This window comes from Moschus berezovskii, chromosome 24 (genome assembly GCF_049115385.1).
Source record: "Moschus berezovskii isolate FMDL1 chromosome 24, NW_MosBer_1.0, whole genome shotgun sequence".
In the NCBI taxonomy this organism is placed as follows: Eukaryota; Metazoa; Chordata; class Mammalia; order Artiodactyla; family Moschidae; genus Moschus; species Moschus berezovskii.
Genome location: NC_142483.1, coordinates 27797730 through 27819864, shown reverse-complemented (window position 1 = coordinate 27819864; position 22135 = coordinate 27797730). Strand labels below are relative to the sequence as shown.

Genomic DNA, 22135 nt, shown 5'->3' with positions numbered 1-22135 from the left:
CCATAATGGATTGTAGTTGGCTGATCCTTAAAATAAGACATAAGTCAGATGGTACTTTTGGGAAGGATAGGGGAGTGAAATTGTGTTAACTGCTGAGTTTGCTGGATGACTCAATTCCACAATGTAAACCAACATTGGAAACATTCCTGAATGGCAAGCTGAAGGGATTTTGTATTGTCTGCTCTTTGTAAATCTAGGTTGCTATCTCCTACTACAGGGCATCTTCCTGACTCACGGATCAAACCTGTATCTCTTGTGTCTCCTGCCTTGGCAGGCAGATTCTTTAATGCTGAGCCACCTGGGATGCCCAGCTATCCTCCTAACACCACTTAAGTCCTTAGTGTTTAGTGATTCTCTACTTTGTGCTTTAGAATGACATGGGGTGCATTAAAAAAATATCGAGGCTGGAGCATCATACTGGACCCACTAAATCAGAATCTCAGGACTCTGACTGCACACTGATGCTCCTACAAAACTCCCTGATGACTCATGTTCAGTGAGGGAGAGAATACAACTACACGGGCATTGACGATGAAGTCTGGTGTGTGCCCCACAGTGCAGGGCATAAACAAAAATCGAGATTTCTCTCTCCAGACTCTTGGTCTTCACTTTATTTCATTCCTACTAGGTTGAAAATAGCACACATCGTTTAAGTTAAAGAAATATAAAACCTCTCCTCTAACACACATGGTGTCATCAGGCCTGTGCAGATGCCATACATGAATGACTGGGATGTAGCCTCTTACCCAGAGTTTGAAAACTGGTGGTTTAAGGAATGGTTTTGCCCACTTGTCCCTTTTCATTTTTTCTGCCTTTCCCCTTGCTTGTTTTCCCTTTCAACCTCTCTGTCTCCATCTCTCTTTCCTTCTTGGTTCCCTCTCCTTCTTGCCCTTTGAACTCATATTTATTGAGAATCTACTATGTCTTTATTCAACACTTTTCTGGGTGCCCTGAGATTTGTTGTTTGCTTTCCCATTATCCTAAAAATATTTAATTATTTTCCATATTTAAATATTCAGATATTCAGAAATAGGGAGATTTCACTGAACCATTAGAGGAGATGGAGCTGCTGGACATTTCCACATGGTGACAGTCAGGTACAGCTGAGTTACAGGGTCCCTTTCCACTGGGAGAGAAAAGTCTTTCTACCTGGCTATGTATTCATCACTTTCAACTTTTTAATACACACCTACATCTCTTCATGTAGCTGAAAGTTGTCAACCTGTAGATATCTGGGCTGTGACCTACCTGAGCCACTTACAAAATTTATAATCTGTACATTGCTTCTCATATCTGCAACTAAGTGGCAAATTCCCACATGAAAGCAAGATTTCTGTAATCATCTGCATCAGAGGTCTACCAACTATAACTTGTACACCAAATCTAGCCTGTTGCTTGCTTTTGTAAATGATTTTGTAAAAAAAATTATATACGGATATTTATGCGATGGGGAAACAGTGGAAACAGTGTCAGACTTTGTTTTTTTGGGCTCCAAAATCACTGTGGATGCTGATTGCAGCCATGAAATTAAAAGAGGCTTACTCCTTGGAAGGAAAGTTATGACCAACCTAGATAGTATATTAAAAAGCAAAGACATTACTTTGCCAACAAAGGTCCATCTAGTCAAGCTATGGTTTTTCCAGTGGTCATGTATGGATGTGAGAGTTGGACTGTGAAGAAAGCTGATCGCCGAAGAATTGACACTTTTGAACTGTGGTGCTGGAGAAGACTCTTGAGAGTCCCTTGGACTGCAAGGAGATCCAACCACTCCATTCTAAAGGAGATCAATCCTGTGTGTTCACTGGAAGGACTGATGCTAAAGCTGAAACTCCAATACTTTGGCTACCTCATGCGACGAGTTGACTCACTGGAAAAGACTCTGATGCTGGGAGGGATTGGGGGTGGGAGGAGAAGGGGACGACAGAGAATGAGATGGCTGGATGGCATCACCGACTCTGTGGACATGAGTTTGAGTGAACTCCGGGAGTTGGTGATGGACAGGGAGGCCTGGCGTGCTGTGATTCATGGGGTCGGGGAGAGTCGGACATGACTGAGCGACTGAACTGAACTGAACTGATGCATTATCTATGCCTCTTTTCTTGTTCTGATGGCAGAAATCAATAACTGCCTGCAAAGTCTAACATAATTACTTTCTGGTTCATTATGGAAAAATATTTGCTGACCTATGATCTAGGTATTTGATGTAAAAAATGTCTATATCTAGTTATCTGTTAAAACCTGGTTGATTTCATTTTTAGCTTTTCCTTCAGGTACTTCACATTTGTTGTGGCACCTGCTTTTTCCTGTGCAGCCTGTTAAGCAACTCTGAGGTCACTGGTAGGAGACAATAGTTTGATCCCCTCATCTTCAGGGGAGAAAATATTTGCAAATGAAACAAGTGATATGGGATTAAGCTCCAAAATATACAGACAGCTTATGCAGCTCAATATTAAAAAAGAAAAAAACCAATCAAAAAATGGGAAGAAGATCTAAATAGGCATTTCTTCAAAGAAGACAGATAGCTAAAAAGCACATGAAAAGATGCTCAGCATCACTAATTATTAGAGAAATGCCAATCAAAACTACAACGAGGTATCACCTCACATCAGTCAGAATGGCCATCATCCAAAAACCGACAAACAATAAATGCTGGAAAGGGTGTGGAGGAAAGGGAACTCTCTTACACTGTTCGTCAGAATGTAATCTGGTACAGCCACTGTGGAGAACAGTATGAAAGTTCCTTTAAAAAAAACTAAAACTACAGCTATGATATGATCCATCAATTCTACTCTTGGGCACATATCCCGAGAAAACTGTAATTTGAAAAGATACATGCACCCCAATGTTCACTGAAGCACTATTTACAATAGCCGGGACATGGAAGAAGCTAAAAGTTCATCAACAGAGGAACAGACAAAGAAATACACACACACAAACACACACATATATACACATACACACACACAATGGAATATAATTCAACCATAAAAAAGAACGAAATAGTGCCATTTGCAGCAAGATGGATGGATCTAGATATTGTCATACTAACTGCAGTCAGACAGAAATAGTCAAATATCATATATCACTTAGATGTGAAATCTAAAACAAAGTACAGTTAAATATATCTACAAAACAGAAATATGAGTTACAGATGTGAAAAACTTATGGTTAGCAGAGCATGAGGTGAGGGGAGGGATAAATTGGAAGATAGGGATTGACATACACAAACTGCTATTTGTAAAATAGATAACTAATAAGGACACACTGTATAGCACAGGGAACTCTACTCAGTACTCTGTAGTGACCTATATGGGAAAGGAATCTAAAAAAGAGTGGATACATGTATATGTATCACTAACTGATTCACTTTGCTATGCGCCTGAAACTAACACAGCACTGTAGATCAACCATACGTTAATAGAAATTAAACAAACAAAAATGTCATCACTGGCTGATATCTTGATTTTGGCCTTATGAGGCTCTAAGCACAGAGCTCAGTCATGTTGTACCTGTACTTCTAACCCATGGGAGTTGACATAATAAATGTATGCTGCTTTGAGCAAAAAAGACCACACAACTCAAAAAGAGATAGCTTCAATCATAGGGAATGAATGTGGAGAGATGTTACTAGCATCTGTTGTTATTTCTTTCCTGAAATACCTTTGCCCTCCTATTAATTTGTCATGTCTATTTTTTTTTAGCCAATTGTTCTTTTAACGAGTCATTAAGAGAAACATTTGATTTCATTTTATTATGTAAACGTTACTTTGCCAAGAGAACATTATCATTGCTTGACTTTACAGCAAATTCCCATTTACTCCCAACCTCATCGAACCATACTGTGTAACATGAACTGTGATGGAGGAAAACAGGCAATGGTTGAAGAGCATCAGACCATTTCAAACACTAGGATTGTAGCTCATCTGCTTGAAACACGGTTAAGATATTATGCTTATTTTATGTCTCTGGTCAGCAGGAAAAAGATCCAGTTTATTGGGTTAGAGCAAAATGCTTGACAGTGTTAAGATACCTATCACGGGGCTTAATTCTCTTCCAGGAAAAGCTAGTCTGACCTGAAACAATTTTTTTCTTTAAAGGGTCTTCTTTTATTTCCATCTTCTCCCTACTTCTGCTCAACTAAAAAGGGTTTGTGAAAATACAATTTGTTCTCTATAAAGTGCTTACTCTGCAACACATTCTCAATCTTCCTCCATCCTAGGGCTTTTTGATGAACTTCATGGATGGTGGTTCTCATCAAGAGAAAAATATAACAGGCTATAATCCACCATGTTGGTTCACACCAACTGCCTCACTCTGATTATTTTAAAGCAAATCACATCTTTAATCAATTGTCATGGATGGAACTTATTTGAATCTTGACCCAAGCACTTTACTGAAAAATTGTAAGACAATCAGAAGAGCACAAATATTGCTGACTTGTTCTTTGATATTAATGACATCATTCATTGTTGATTCAGTTCAGTTCAGTTCAGTCGCTCAGTCATGTCTGACTCTTTGTGACCCCATGAGTCACAGCACGCCAGGCCTCCCTGTCCATCACCAACTCCCGGAGTTCACTCAAACTCATGTCCATCGAGTCGGTGATGCCATCCAGCCATCTCATTCTCTGTCGTCCCCATCTCCTCCCGCCCCCAATCCCTCCCAGCATCAGAGTCTTTTCCAGTGAGTCAACTCGTTGCATGAGGTGGCCAAAGTATTGGAGTTTCAGCTTTAGCATCAGTCCTTCCAATGAACACCCAGGATTGATCTCCTTTATAATGAACTGATTGGATCTCCTTGCAGTCCAAGGGACACTCAAGAGTCTTCTCCAGCACCACAGTTGATTAGTTTTGATAATCATATTGTGACTATGTCTTAAAAATTTCCTTGTTGTATGTAGTCTGACATATTTATAGGTGAAACGGTATGATATGCTTCAAAATAATCTAGGGTGGGGGCAGTTGGTGGTGATGTGGACGAAACAAGAGGGGCTGTGTACTGGTATTTGTCAACGCTGCCTGGTGGGTAAACAGGTTCATTATATTATTTGATCTTCTTTTGCTTATGCTTGAAACTTTCTGTAATAAAAAAAAAGTAAAAAAGGAAAAGAGCCTCAGCATGGAACAAAATGAAGCCAGAAATCCTCAAGTATGTTCAGGGGCTTTGACCTTAGAGTTGGCAGTCTGAAGAGCTCACAGGGCAGGGCAAGGTCTCTAAAGATTCACTTTTTAATCAAATTTTTAATTTAGGTTTACAGCTGTCAAATCCAAAACCTATAGGACTCCAAAGCCCCCTCTGTAAAATCCGTATGTCTCACATACACATACCTCTCAGATGTCACTGAGATCTGATAAACATCTCAGAAGTTATAAAACCAACATCATGACCACCATTTTCTTATAAATTAAAAGAATCTTCCCAGTAGGCTTTGAGCCTATCTTGAGTTTCTCTAAGAGTGTTTCTGATCTGACCCAAATCTTTATTCTTTGTTCAAGCTGATTTCTTATTCTTTTTAGAAATCAGCTTGAACAAATTTGAAATGCTGAGTGATCAATTTGAAAGCTAGATTCCAGTTTATTCAATGAGATAGTAATATTTGACCAAAAGAGTTTTTTATTTCCAGTTGTAGAAGTTGCAGTGCTTATGTTAGGAGGCCAAATGGAACAATCACTGAAAAATATCAGACATGTCACTAAATATACTATGAACTTGAAAAATCCACTACTGAATTTAGGAAGAGAATAGTTTTTTTGGTTTTTTTTTAAGTAAAATACCTTCTTTTCTCCTCTCTTTGGGACTAGAGTCAATGTTTAAAGCCAAATAAGTATTTCATTAAAATCCCATGCCATGAGTGGCAATGGTTCAAAGAAGACTGTAGAAAGCATTCTCACAGTGATTTCAGTCCATGGCCAGCAGTCTGGGATATTACTTTTGAAAAAGTCCGGGTTGCATCACCCAGCCCTTCTAACCTACTCTGGGGTGTATTTTATTTTGAAAAAGATTGCAAATAAAAATGAAGTATTTTGAGAATTTTAGACTCTCCTTGAAACCGTTAAGAGATCTCCTTGTGTGTACCAAAACATGATTTGGGAATTACTTAGATCCTGATTTTAAGCCTTCAGCACTTGGTAGGGGCCAATTCATGAAACGAAAACCTGAAAAAATTCTTTGCTGTTTGTGTGTGTGTGTATGTGTGTGCGTTTGACACCAGCAGCCTCTGGTGCTTCAGCTCTGCCAACAGCTATTCAGATTCATATTTGAAACCACGGTCTGTGCCTGGAGGGTCTCTTAACTGCTGTTTTAAATGCAAAATCAAGTAAGAATAAAAAATATCTTTGAGCAACAGAAAAACTTCCTAAATAGCTGGGAAGTTTTTTTTTTTTTTTAAACCCTCTACCTCAAACCACCATTGAACTATAAAGTTGCGGAGTTCCTTCTTGATGATGAGTTGAGAAACATATCATCATTGAACTGTAAGGGCTGTTGCAAATTCTGAGAAATACCACACATCCTAATAGTATTAATTTAGGGAAAAAAAAAACCAAACAGAATCCTGAAAATTATTTAATGGATCACTGGGCAAGAGTATATTCTGCATGGCTGTTTTACAATTCACATGTAATGGGAAGGAGATGCAGGTGAAATCACCAACAAATACAGTTTCAGTAGTCCTTAAAGTAGTCTTTAAGTGATGGTGGGTGTGTGCAGTCACTTCAATCATGTCCGACTCTTTGTGACCCTATGAACTATAGCCCGCCAGGATCCTCTATCCATGGGGTTCTTGAGGCAAGAATACTGGAGTGGGTTGCCATAGCCTCCTCCAGGGGATCTTCCCAGCCCAGGGATCGAACCTAGGTCTTTTACATCTCCTGCCTCTGCAGGCAGGTTCTTTACCACTAGGGCCACCTGGGAAGCCCTAAGTAATGACTGTCAGTTTGGAAATCAAGAAAGTCACGGTGCAAAATATTTATATGGTTTGATTATTCTTATGACTGCAGCTCTCAACAAGGGCAGTATCTTATCCTCAAGGACCATGTGGGCATTTGTGTAGTGATTTCTTGGCTGTTACAGTGGTTGTAGGCTGCTATTACTGTGTGGTGGGCAAGGAGGAGAAATGCCCTGAAGTGCATGAGATATTCCTGCTCAAGGGAGAATTACTGCCCTGTTGACTTAGTAATGTCACACTGAAGATTAATGTACGTAAGAAAATCCATTTATGATGTTTTGAGCCCAGAACTGAGCTCAGATACAAAAAATAATATCTATTTTTTCCCTTAAAAAATTGAGGCATAATTAGCATTTCATACAATTCACCACTTTAAAACTGTTTACATGTCAATGGTTTTTAGTTGTGCAACCATTACTAATATCTAATTTCAGACTATTTTCATCTGTCTCAAACAACCAATTAGCAGTCGCTTTCCCATTCCCCTTTCTATCCCCTGGAAATGAATCTACTTTTGCAAGCAGCTCCTTGGTCCCCTTTTATGTTTGCTCATCCTTCTTTTGCTTAGACCTTAAAGATAAAGATGAGTTCATTAGGCAACATTTAACTCTGCTCCTGATTTCTGCTTTTCTAAATAAATACAACACCTTACCTGATTTGTTGATTCCCTTCTTGGATTAAAAGGAATAACAATGAAGAATTAAGTAGTTAAAGAATGACTGACTCTCTACCCCTAGATTCCCCTTAGTAAATCTGAAGGTAGACTCTGCGGGCACAGGTGGACCACGTGGGCAAGAGAACATTCAATTACAGGTGGACCATGTGAGCAAGACAGCATCCAAGTAAGACTGGGGTAAGTCAACAGGCCTGCATGCGACGGAAAAATGATGAAGACTCTGACTTCCTGCTTAATAGTCAACTGTTTCCCCTTTTTCCCTTTAAAAATCGTCACTAGGGTTGGGCAGCATTTTCAGAGTTGCTGGATTTTCTGAACATAGCATGTTTGTTTTCTACTGAAGCTTGCGTCTCAGTTTATTGGCTGTTGAGTGGTGAGCAGCCAATTATGTGTTCAGTTACACTTTCTGTGCCTACATGCATGCTCTGTTGTGTCCGACTCTTTGTGACCATCAGAGCTCCTCTGTCCATGTAATTTTCCAGATAAGAATACTGTCAATGTATGGCAAAACCACTACAATATCGTAAAGTAATTAGCCTCCAATTAAAATGAATAAATTCAAAAAAAAAAGAAAGAAAAGACCCTGATGCTGGGAAAGGCTGAAGGCGGGAGAAGAAGGGGACAACAGAGGATGAGATGGTTGGATGGCATCACTGACTCAATGGCCATGAGTCTGAGTAAACTCCGGGAGTTGGAGATGGACATGGAGGCCTGGCGTGCTGTAGTCCATGGGGTTGCAAAGAGTCAGACATGACTGAGCGCCTGAACTGGACTGATGTGGAATCTAGAAAAATGGCACAGACGAATCTATTTGCAAAGCAGAAATAGAAACACAGCTTAGAGAACAAATATATGGACATCAAGGGATAAGGGGGTGATAAAACGGGAGACTGGGACTGACATCGCTACACTACTGTGTATAATGTAGGTAAGGTAGGTAACTAATGAGAACCTGCTGCATAGCACAGGGGAGGAAAGAAGGTATAATGTGTAGGACATGTATTAAGTTAACCTTAAAAATTCACTCTAGTATATAGTTGATGCCGGCAAATACTGTTCGATTTCACTTATACTAGGTACCTAGAGTAGACAAATTCATAGGGTCAGAAAGTACATTGGTAGATTTCAGGGGCAGGGGATGGAAGGTGAGGAGAGGGAATGGGGAGTTAGTATTTAATGGGACAGAGTTTCAGTTTAGGAAAGTGAAACATTCAGGAGATGGATGATGCTGAGATCTGTTCAACAACGTGTACGTACTTAGTGCCACTGAACTGTGTAGCTAAAATAGTATGTTTTATATTATGTGACTTTTATCACAATAAAAAAATAATTAGATGATATCCATAATTGGATAAACCACTGAAAAGGTAGTAGAGACATATCTGGCTGAAATGTTCCATGACTTGCTCAGTTTTATATTTTTAAACCAATTTCTGCCTTCGATCATTTTGTTTTTCACTGATTTGGTTTGGGTCTGCTTCCTTGTTTTCAGACTTCTAACTGGTTCATCTTTGCAGTTGTTTCTACCTGACTTAATAGACTTGAAGTCTTTTGGCCAGTCTCTGTAACAAGGACTGCTGATTAATGGCAAAATCATCACCTCATTATGGTTCTCACTGACTGATCAGCGATTACGCTGGCTTTCTCCAGGTGTGGCTGGAGCTGGAAGAAACAGATGCTACAGAAGTTGGGAAGGAAGAGCTTTTTCTTTGCCAGTGAGCAAGGCTTCTGGGGCTGTTAAGGGACATCTGTATGTCTAAATAAAGCAATCTCGATGTAAGCAGTCAGAGCTGCTCTTTAGAACCTAAGAATTTGTTATGTCGTAAGTATCTGAAACTGCAATACTTTGGCCACCTCATGCGACGAGTTGACTCACTGGAAAAGACTCTGATTCTGGGAAAGGTTGGGGGCTGGAGGAGAAGGGGACGATGGAGAATGAGATAGCTGGATGGCATCACCGACTCTGTGGACATGAGTTTGAGTGAACTCCGGGAGTTGGTGATGGACAGGGAGGCCTGGCGTGCTGTGATTCATAGGGTCGCGGAGAGTCAGACACAACTGAGCGACTGAACTGAACTGAAGTATCTGCCTTAAAGAGTATCTCGAATTCTCTTTTCACTCGTTCAGTTCAGTTGCTCAGTCATGTCTGACTCCTTGCGACCCCATGGACTTCCCTGTCCATCACCAACTCCCGGAGCTTGCTCAAACTCATGTTTGTCGAGTTGGTGATGTCATCCAACCATCTCTTCCTCTGTCGTCCCCTTCTCCTCTACCAATTATCACTCTACCAATAAGAAATTAGGCTCAGATAATCACAAATTCCGAGAAGTACAAGATTCCTTAGGCATGAATCCTTCTATGTTGTTGTTCAATCACTAAGTCATATATGTCTCTTTGTGACACCGCGTACTGCAGCAGGCCAGGCTTTCCTGTCCTTCACCATCTCCCTGAGTTTGCTCAGATTAAGCACCCCTAACAGTTCTCATCTATGCTTGAATACCATTCATAGCAACAAAGCCATTACCTACTAAACAAAGTCAATCAGGTAAGTTGCTCTTAAACTGATAAATGTTTAGTTACAAATTGCACATACTCTTTAGAAACTAGTGTAACCCCTTCTTCTAAATGAGACCGTTAAATATTTAAATGCAGTTTCTCATTCTTGACCCACTTTTCTTTTTCCATGAATCTAAGCATCAGCCTCCTTCAACTGTTTCTGATTATCATAAGTACTTTCCTCTGTCTACTTGCTTGAATTTGATTTAAACATGCCAGGTAGTCGATGACCAGTTTGACTGTGGATCATCTGCAAAACTGGTCTGTATAGCATGTCAGTACTGTCTTTCAAACAGTTGATAATAAAACAATGCACAGGACACAGCTAGGACAGTACTCAGGATTCTATTACTAGAAATCTTCCTCTAGGATACAATTATTCTGGAAATTAGAAACACTTGAATGCCATTCTTCATTACGGTTATCAGCTCACACAATTTTTACTCTCATTTGGTATGGATGTGAGAGTTGGACTGTGAAGAAAGCTGATCGCCGAAGAATTGATGCTTTTGAACTGTGGTGCTGGAGAAGACTCTTGAGAGTCCCTTGGACTGGTCCAACCAGCCCATTCTAAAGGAGATCAGTCCTGGATATTCATTGGAAGAACTGATGCTAAAGCTGAAACTCCAATACTTTGGCCATCTCATGCAACAAGTTGACTCACTGGAAAAGACTCTGATGCTGGGAGGGATTGGGGGCAGGAGGAGAAGGGGACAACAGAGAATGAGATGGCTGGATGGCATCACCAACTTGATGGACATGAGTTTGAGTGAACTCCAGGAGTTGGTGATGGACAGGGAGGCCTGGCGTATTGTGATTCATGGGGTCACAAAGAGTTGGACACGACTGAGCAACTGAACTGGACTGAGCCTTCTCCAGAATACAGGGAGCAGTAAAATGTAAAGAGCCAAATAGTAAATACTTGAGAGTTTCTGAGCATAATATCTCTGTTGTAGTCATTCAGTTGCTATAATACTGCAAAAGCAGCTATGGCCATTATGCAAACTAGTAGCTGTATTACAATAAAACTTTATTTGCCAAAACAAGCAGCACTCCAGACTTAGTGTAAGGGCCACAGTCCACCAATCCTTAGCTTAGACTCATACCATTTTAGTATCTAGACCTAATATGTGAATCATTTAAAAAAATTTAGACTAATTAAAGAAAACCGTGAGGTCAATGAAAAAGTTGTCTGGTGTGATTTTTTTTCTCAGTGAACCCAAGCTGGCTCCTGGTAATCACTGTTTCCCTAATTATTCCCCCCAGATTTCTTAAATGATCTACTTTAGCATATTGCCCTGGGTTGACCTCAGGATCTCTGACCTGTAGATTTCAGAATCTACTTCCTTTCCCAAACGATTTAAACTGTACTTAACCCATACTAGACATCTAGTACCCCTCCTAGAGGTACATATTTCCCCAGCACTGGCATGGTAATTTTTGGACAGGGTTTTTTTTTTGTTTGCTTGTTTTTTGAACTAGGAATGTCATTTCCCTTACACAGTGGTATGCTGAAGCTGGCTCTCACAGGTTTGTGAGGGCCAACCAAGTGCATCTCTTCCCAGCTTGTCATTGGTAGCTTGGAATCAGCTGTGGGAGTATTTACTCCACAGAAACTACAAAAATATGTATAAATTAGAGCTTCCTTCCTTCTTTCATCACAGCTCCCTGGGTGCTTGAATCTTTGAGGTGAACTAGATGTTCTCTTCCAAATCTCTTCTCCTATCTTGAGTTATTTTTCTCTTAATAACATCCTTTCCAGACATTTTAGCCAGCAGATAACTTTTATCAAGATAGAAAAACCAGAAACAACACAGTTGCTTGAGAAAGTCCTGGATTCTCCATCACCTCTACATCACTGGCTTCACCAAGTAGTTGTGTCCTTTTAATACAGCTACAAAAAGGTTTTTACATTGACCTTACCATGTCTGGAAGTCAATTTCAGTCATAAGTCAATGTAACTCTATCATATTCTTAGAGGTCTCTGTCACTGTCATATATAGTCTTCACTCTTTATTTGCCTTGCAAAATCTTATGCCTATATCCTTTAAAATTTCAAACTGGTACTTTAACTAGTTCACCATTTCCCCTACAATGACAATGTGTGGCTGCCTGCACAGAATGCAATTTCTGAGAACCGCTGCAAGAAGTCTAAGACATTTCCTGGGTTATAACTAGAGATCAGGGTTCATCTAACCCAATGCATTTTCTAGGATGCCATCCACGTTTTACCCCGTGGTTTTTAGAAAATACTAGGATTGGACACAAACTTGGCATTTCCTTACTAATAATTCAATTTGAATCTTGTTCATTGGCAACGAGGCTAGCTAGCTGGGAACAAGGTGAATCAGAAGGGACTAAAGTTTTCTCTGTCTGAGTTACCTCTAAGAGATACAGCATAACCTTACTCTTGTTTTATCACGATGGCCTTGGATAACTGAGTCTATAAAATGGCAATTGACTGATGTAGCTGAGACTCGCATCTAAGCTATCAGCTCCTCCATGAAGGCAAAAGCATGATTCACTGCTCTGTCCTCAGGCTCTAACAAGGTAATGCTCCACGTATATACTCCCCGCCCAGTATATACTAAATGCTACAAAAACCTCCTTACTGATCCCCTCAGCTCTAGTTGGTGCCCTTCCCATTTTTCTCCATTTTGGAAATAGAGTGGTCATCTTAAAATATTGCCTTTGGTGGGTCTCTCCATAGGAAGACCTTGAGACAAAGATTTCAAGGCAAGGAATGTATTTGAGAGGTAAATTCGGGCAGCACTGAAAATGAAGTGAGGAAATGACACAGGACGTGAAAGGAAGTCAGTAAAATGTTTGGTTGTGGGCACGCCACCGCTTTGGGCAACTGGGGCTCCGTGTTAGGACTTCTCAAAGGTGAAACAGAACTATGCTGTCCAGTAAGGTCGCCGCATAGCCACATGTGGTTGTCTAGTAAGTTAATAAAATTAAATAAATGTAAAAACCTCTTCTTGTGTCACAGTTGACAGATTCAAAGTGCTCAATAGCCACGCGGAGCAGGTGGCTACTGTATTGGACAACTCAGACACAGAACATTTTCACACTACAGAAAGTTCTACTAGACATCATGAAAGGTCAGACCCGTGCACAAATGAGGGTTATGTGTGAATTTGTATGAATATTTTGCCCGAATGACAAAAGGGTAAGATGGAGGGGGGTCGGGGAGTAGGCTGGTGATGACATTGTGCATTGTTGTTGGACACTGTCCTACAAACCAGACAACTCTGGCCATTAACTCTGGCCAACTCAAGTCTTAATGGCAGTGATCAAGTGTAGATAGTATTGGCATTTTCCAGTGGTTTAAAAACACTAACAATAGTAATGGCAGATGGGGAATTCTACAAAGTTGAACAGAGATCTGTCTATTAATCTGAGAACAACAAGAGTTTACCTATGGCTTTCCATGTATAATACATTTCTATTTTCTCTAGTTTCCTAGTCTTCCCATAACCTTTAAACTTTGTACAATGATCTGCATTTTACAGACAGGAAAACTCAAGAGGAAGAGGTTACAAGTTTTCTAGGTGATAAGTGGAGGGCAAGGACCCAAATCTTCGGGGGCCCCTTTCAGCTTCCAATTCTAGAACTTTTTAAAAATACATACAGTGCTTTTAAAGTCTGGAATGTAAACGGGAGAAGAGGGAATATGACAGTGGTGAGCTGAATGAAAAGGGTGATGAGGTAAGAGGCCTTGAGAGCTTTTCCATCTGGCCTTCTTGAGGAGGATCCAGATCACGGGACAAAGAACTTAAGAACTCACCCACGTGAGTGTGGGAGGGAGGGTGCAGGATGAGAAAGCAGAGGGAGGAGGCAGTTTCCATTGGGCAGGTGGTACCTAGCATTTTTTTCTTAAACTAAATGTTCACGCTTCTCAGGTGTTTTAGAAGCTGCTTGTGGGAGATTCTGACCTGACACTGCTTCCTTCCAGCCCCTAAAATTGGCTCCCACAGTGGTTTGGTGACCCCAACAGTGGAATCTATGGAGGTGTAATCCATTTACTCTATTCTAGTACAGGGACTGACCTCTTTTTGATCCCTGGCATACCCCTATTCGAGTATAACTGATATCTATTGCTGTGAGCATAGGGTTCCCAGTGGCAAAAGCAGGAGAGGTTTCAGGTTACATGCAATGGACTGCAGACAAGCTGTAACTCCACTGCATTTTTTTCTACTACCAGAGGAAGTACACAAGGATGCAGATCCTGAGAAGAATGCCATTGTAGGCCAGATTTGCAAACCAATGTTTCATACACAGAATAGAATCTTAGTCATATCTTTTAATAAAAGTTCAGTAAGTTATAAATATGCACCATTTGGAGATTTCATATAAACCTTGGAATTTCTGGATTTTCTTATAAAACACCCCCAAAACAGAAGAACTGGGCCATATTAGCTCACCAGTGCTAAGCGGGAGGAATAGACTGGGACCAAATGCTGCCTGCTGGAACCTGCCAGGTACAACATTGCTACCCTAATCATGTGTGCTTTGGCAGTGACACGTAACCTTGGTTAGCTAACTAGTGTTACTTGGCTAGCTCCTGTTGGCATATATATCTTGTAGGCCATGGTTGGGAACTACTCGTGAAATAATTATAATTTTATTATTTCTAAACTGTAATTGACTCACAGATGTAGAAAACAAACTTATGGTTACCAAGTGAGAAAGGAGGGGTAGGGGTAAATCAGTAGATTGGAACTGATATATTCATACTACTATATACAAAATAGATAAGCCATAAGGATCTACTGTATAACACAGAGAACTCTATTCCAAAACTCTGTAATGACCTATATGGGAAAAGAATCTAAAAAAGAGTGGATATATGAATGTGTGTATGTGTGCAGCAGATGATACTCTTTGCTGTACAGAAGAAACTAACAATGTTATTAATAAACTATATTGCAATAATAATTAATTTAAAATGTATTTATAGATCATATTAATAAGCCACTTCTAACCCCTCTATAAACAATGGCAACATATCCATGTTGTAGAGAACCATTGTCATAAGGAAAGTCTGGCCTCAGGTTTTTCCTCATGGCATGAGTGGAATCTAATCTAGGGTTAGAGCCTCTCTAAGGAGGTGGGATGTTGACAATTTGATCGCTGGTTCCTCTGCCTTTTCTAAAACCTGCTTGACCATCTGGGAGTTCACGGTTCACATATTGCTGAAGCCTGGCTTGGAGAATTTTGAGCATGACTTTGCTAGCGTGTGAGGTGAGTGCAATTGTGCGGTAGTTTGAGCATTCTTTGGCATTGCCTTTTTTGGGATTGGAATGAAGACTGACATTTTCCAGTCCTGTGGCCACTGCTGAGTTTTCCAAATTTGCTGGCATATTGAGTGCAGCCCTTTCACAGCATCATCTTTCAGGATTTGAAATAGCTCAATAGGAATTCCATCACCTCTACTAGCTTTGTTCGTAGTGATGCTTTCTAAGGCCCACTTGACTTCACATTCCAAGATGTCTGGCTCTAGGTGAGTGATCATGCCATTGTGATTATCTTGGTTGTGAAGATCTTTTTTGTACAGTTCTTCTGTGTATTCTTGCCACCTCTTCTTAATATCTTCTGCATCTGTTAGGTCCACACCATTTCTGTCCTTTATCGAGCCCATCTTTGCATGAAATGTTCCCTTGGTATCTCTAATTTTCTTGAAGAGATCTTTTGTTTTTCCTATTCTGTTGTTTTCCTCTATTTCTTTGCATTGATCGCTGAGGAAGTCTTTCTTATCCCTCCTTGCTATTCTTTGGAATTCTGCATTCAGATGCTTATAAGCAAGAGAGTTCCAGAAAAACATCTATTTCTGCTTCATTGACTATGCCAAAGCCTTTGACTGTGTGGATCACAATAAACTGTGGAGAATTCTGAAAGAGATGGGAATACCAGACCACCTGACCTGCCTCTTGAGAAACCTATGTAGGTCAGGAAGCTACAGTTAGAACTGGGCATGGAACAACAGACTGGTTCCAAATAGGAAAAGGAGTACGTCAAGGTTGTATATTGTCACCCTGCTTATTTAACTTATATGCAGAGTACATCATGAGGAACACTGGGCTGGAAGAAGCACAAGCTGGAATCAAGATTGCCAGGAGAAATATCAATAACTCAGATATGCAGATGACACTACCCTTATAGCAGAAAGTGAAGAGGAACTCAAAAGCCTCTTGAGGAAAGTGAAAGAGGAGAGTGAAAAGGTTGGCATGAAGCTCAACATTCAGAAAACAAAGATCATGGCATTTGGTCCCATCACTTCATGGGAAGTAGATGGGGAAACAGTGGAAACAGTGCCAGACTTTATTTTTTTGGGCTCCAAAATCACTGCAGATGCTGATTGCAGCCATGAAATTACACAACGCTTACTCCTTGGAAGGAAAGTTATGATCAACCTAGATAGCACATTAAAAAGCAGAGACATTACTTTGCCAAACAAGGTGTGTCTAGTCAGGGCTATGGTTTTTCCCATAGTCATGTATGGATGTGGGAGTTGAACTGTGAAGAAAGCTGATCGCCGAAGAATTGATGCTTTTGGACTGTGGTGCTGGAGAAGACTCTTGAGAGTCCCTTGGACTGCAAGGAGATCCAGCCAATCCATTGTAAAGGAAATCAATCCTGGGTGTTCATTGGAAGGACTGATGCCAAAGCTGAAACTCCAATACTTTGGCCATCTCATGTGACGAGTTGACTCCCTGGAAAAGAGTCTGATGCTGGGAGGGATTGGAGGCGGGAGGAGACGGGGACGACAGAGAATGAGATGGCTGGATGGCATCACCGACTCGATGGACATGAGTTTGAGTGAACTCTGGGAGTGGGTGATGGACACGGAGGCCTGGTGTGCTGTGATTCATGGGGTCACAAAGAGTCAGTCATGACTGAGCAACTGAACTGAACTGAACTGAAGGAGGTGGGAAGTAGAGCTGGACTATAAATATAGTCAGTTATGTTTGGGGTCCTGGCTTTTATGTTTGGTAATTGGTTATTATTATTTTTTAAAAGTAATGTAGCTAGCTATCAAAATCAATATATGAGAGCTGAACATTTTGTTTTTGAAAATGAAACAAACTACCTAAGGTAATAAAATAAATAAATGAGAGCCACTGTGGACCAAAGATGTCAGAATAATGTAACGTCCCCTGGGATGCTCCTGAGATCTTTTATAAGGAAAAAATATCCTGAACTATTCAACCTAAAATCTTAAAATATTTATTAGCAGGAGATTTGTGTGTGTTGGTGTAATTAGTAGCTTCCTTTTAAATTTATTTTGAAGTGTGAATATGATTTTATTTTATCACTGTTGTATAATGTCCAGTTCAGTTCAGTCGCTCAGTCATGTCCGACTCTCCGCGACCCCATGAATCACAGCACACCAGGCCTCCCTGTCCATCACCAAATCCCGGAGTTCACTCAAACTCATGTCCACAGAGTCGGTGATTCCATCCAGCCATCTCACTCTCAGTCATCCCCTTCTCCTCCCATCCCCAACCTTTCCCAGCATCAGAGTCTTTTCCAGTGAGTCAACTTGTCGCATGAGGTGGCCAAAGTATTGCAGCTTCAGCTTTAGCATCAGTCCTTCCAGTGAACACCCAGGATTGATCTCCTGTAGAATGGACTGGTTGGATCTCCTGGCAGTACAAGGGACTCTCAAGAGTCTTCTCCAACACCACAGTTCAAAAGCATCAATTCTTCGGCGATCAGCTTTGTTTACAGTCCAACTCTCACATCCATACATGACCACGGGAAAAACCACAGCCTTGACTAGACAGACCTTTGTTGGCAAAGTAATGTCTCTGCTTTTCAATATATTATCAAGGTTGGTCATAACTTTCCTTCCAAGGAGTAAGCGTCTTTTAATTTCATGGCTGCAATCAGCATCTGCAGTGATTTTGGAGCCCAAAAAAATAAAGTCTGACACTGTTTCCACTGTTTTTCCATCTATTTCCCATGAAGTGATGGGACCAGATGCCATGATCTTTGTTTTCTGAATGTTGAGCTTCAAGCCAATCTTTTCACTCTCCTCTTTCACTTTCAACAAGAGGCTTTTGAGTTCCTCTTCACTTTCTGCCATAAGGGTAGTGTCATCTACATATCTGAGATTATTGATATTTCTCCCAGCAATCTTGATTCCAGCTTGTGCTTCTTCCAGCCCAGCGGTTCCTCATGATGTACTCTGCATATAAGTTAAATAAGCAAGGTGACAATATACAGCCTTGACGCACTCCTTTTCCTATTTGGAACCAGTTTTGGATGTGACCAATGATAGAAGCAAGGTCCGGTGCTGTAAAGAGCAGTATTACATAGGAACCTGGAATGTTAGGTCCATGAATCAAGGCAAATTGGAAGTTGTCAAACAGGAGATGGCAAGAGTGAGCATAGACATTCTAGGAATCAGTGAATTGAAATGGACTGGAATGGGTGAATTTAACTCAGATGACCATTATATCTACTACTGTGGGCAGGAATCCCTTAGAAGAAATGGAGTAGCCATCATGGTCAACAAAAGAGTCCAAAATGCAGTACTTGGATGCAATCTTAAAAACGACAGAATGATTTCTGTTGGTTTCCAAGGCAAACCATTTAATATTACAGTAATCCAGACCTATGCCCCTACCAGTAATGCTGAAGAAGCCGAAGTTGAACGGTTCTATGAAGACCTACAAGACCTTTTAGAACGAACACCCAAAAAAGATGTCTTTTTCATTATAGGGGACTGGAATGCAAAAGTAGGAAGTCAAGAAACACCTGGAGTAACTGGCAAATTTGGCCTTGGAGCACGGAATGAAGCAGGGCAAAGGCTAATAATGTCCAGGGGCACTACAAAATCATATTCTATCACTACTGCATGAGCTCTGAGTCTCTATATTCCTTGGAATGTCTTTTACATTGCTTTCTTATATTTATAAACTATGTGGAAGTGACTTGAGCCCTAGAATTTGCTAGACACTAAATCTTTTATTTGGAAGGTAGACAGATAGTGAAAAGAGACATGATATACTTTGTCAAGCAAAACCAAATAGATTTTGAAATGGCACTGTCAAGCTTAATTAAAACAGAAACTCATTCATGATGCGATATTTGACCTTCCAAGGAGGAGTGCATATCCCATGCAGGTGAGGAATGTGTGAATTGTCTCATATAAACAGTTTTTATGCCCTTCATAACTTATTTTATCAGTGACAATGCAAGGTAGCATAATATACTGCACTATAAAATCACTATATTGCTTGGTGAAAGTTACATTGGATTTGATCAGAAAAAGATATGAATTGTGTGTTGGTGAAAACATTCTTCATTGTTCTATAATGGGAAAAGAAGTAGTGTCCTTGCTAAGTCCGTTTATGGGTAAATACAATTATACACAAAAAGAGTCAGCAAATAAGCTTTACCTTCCTTGAAAATCTTTGTCTTATGAAAAGAGTCATATTTCCCTTTTACCATGAGAAAGGATTTGGATGAAACCCTTGGCATTTGCTCTAATTATGTTATAATATTATTCATCATTGACTCGAAAGCTCAATATCAGTATTAGTCACACCACACTGAGCTCTTTATTAACCTGAAATACGTGATATACTTTTTAAAACCATATACATTCAGATTCAATAGGCAGACGGTAGTTACTGAAAATTCCCCAAACTGCTGCAAGTTAAATTTAAACACAAGTTGATGGTTCACACATTTTGGTAAGGGACTTGGATAAATGGAAACTGAATTTGATGACATTTACAAATGTTTTCACTGTTTTCTTGGATGATTGCTTGATTCTGATGTGGTCTTTTCTTTTTTCCCCCCTTCTCTTTTCTTCCAACTCTTTCCCAGGGAATTTACTGCATTAAGCGAACAATAGGAGATGAACTAACCAGACATGGACCTCTAGACTGGATCTTTCATTGACTTACAGGCTCTAGTTACAGAACAGAAAAAGCTGTGAGCCCCACACATTGAGAATCATGAGGATGGTCTACATGTGTGAGGCCATAAAAAGAAAAAATTTGCTTCTCATTGGATTTTTTTATTCAGGACAAACACTTTTCAAAGGGTATTCCAGAAAATACTAATCTTATAGAAAAGGCCACATGGTCAGATATTTTGGGCAGTAATAAGGCTTGCAGAGTTTTTTAATGGAAATAGCCTCATTCTGGTTCATCTTATTTAAGAATGTTAGAAGATTGTATGTAAAAATCCAGACTTCTGGTTCTCTAGAAAAACTGAAGACATGACGACGCAGTAAATCTTTCCTCACACAGAAATAATTTCTTGCAGCTTCTATTAGTCAGCAAACAAATGCTCCGTTAGTCAAGGACCACTCAACATGCTTGGATTCTGGAAGCCTTTTACTTTACTCCCCCTGTTTTAGTCTTGAGGACACACAGTATCTTTTGATGTATTAAAGCCTCTGAGAATCCCTTTAAATACTTCTACTTTATTTTGTTGAAAATAATTTCCCTAATATATTTGATTATAGAAGTCTCTTGCTCCATATTTTGGGATGTACTGTTCTAGATAAATCCTTGGATTTATGACTTCAGTTTTCACCTCTGAAATTTATAGATGAAATCAATTTGTAACATATTACATGGTACATGGATATGGACCACAAAATTCAAGCAATTCTGAATTGTTGGTATGAATTTTATGCTACCTTCTAGAAAATATTTGTTGAAGTGTTTACGAAGCTCAGATTTTGCAATAAGGTTTCCATTTCCATTTTTGGATGCTTCTATAGGCATTCAAGATGCAGAACAAATCCACCTAGAGTATTTATATATTCAATCAGATTTCAAGGTATATTAGAAGAGATGAAGGAGCCTCTGGATTTTACCCAAAGGTTAACTGAAAAATTCACTCTGGGAAACCCACTGTGCCACTGATCTAGTAACAGGCCCTAATAACACATATTCTGGAGAAAAGACTTTGGAGGAAAAAAACACACTTGCAGTATGATATGATAAGTAACAGGAATGTACAGTAATATTATGCTCTACCGGAGTGCTAACATAATATCTACTTAAACAAGAATTTAAGTAGATAGTCTTTCTTAAAAGTGTCAGCTAAGTAACTCTAAAAAAAGAAGATGGACACAAATTGATCTTTGGGGGGCTGAGCCCTATATGTATCATCCAGGTGATCACTATGGAAGCCCAATAATAGCATTTGACATTTCATCTTGCTGGCTGAGAACACTGAACTTCTAGTAATGAATTTTTAGTTTTCACATTATTCGAGTTGGAAATATTGGTTATGATGGCAGCAATGACCATGTGCAAATAATTCTTGTGGACTATGTGTCACTGCATGAATGTTCTCTGGATTTGGCTAACGCTGATTGGGGAAAAACAAATGGCAAATGAAGAGCACACAATGATTTAGAAAGAAGTTATTTACCACTTTAATAGGGCTGTCCAACATTTGGTCACACAGATCATTCTGAAACCTAACTGCTTTAACAGTCTTTCCATCTCACCAGAAGAGATCTCTGAATACTCTTGGAAAAATCAAATCAAATGTAGAAAGAGGTGCCATGATAAGACTTGTTGCTACAGCACTATGTCATTAATGATGTCAGACTTTGGATTTAATCAGAGGACATTTCTGCAGTTTAGGATAGCTATACAAAGCCTTAAGACACTGTATTTACAGAACTTAATACAGGGATCCATATTTGACCATCACTCTGCCAGAGTCTTAACAGCATGGTGGAGTGGCTCCCTCAAGAATCCTCATTTTTCTTATCTGTGGAAAAGCTAGTAGTTCTAAAAATATTTTCCTGGAAGAGGTTAGAACGGTTATTATATATCAATTGAATATAAAGTATGGTTATGTAAGCCAAGCTTGCATGCTAATATTGCACAGGATAGAAAACAATAAATCAGGAGGATGTGCTTCCTCGGGCCATCTGGTAGAAACAGAAGGAAGCTCTTGACTTGGAGTTG

General features: G+C 39.9%; 1 protein-coding gene across 1 annotated transcript in view; it reads right to left on the bottom strand.

Annotated features, from left to right (window-relative positions):
• The window catches only part of TAFA1 (TAFA chemokine like family member 1), a 622185-nt gene that overhangs the window by 77071 nt on the left and 522979 nt on the right, over positions 1 to 22135 (bottom strand). The window lies entirely within an intron of this gene.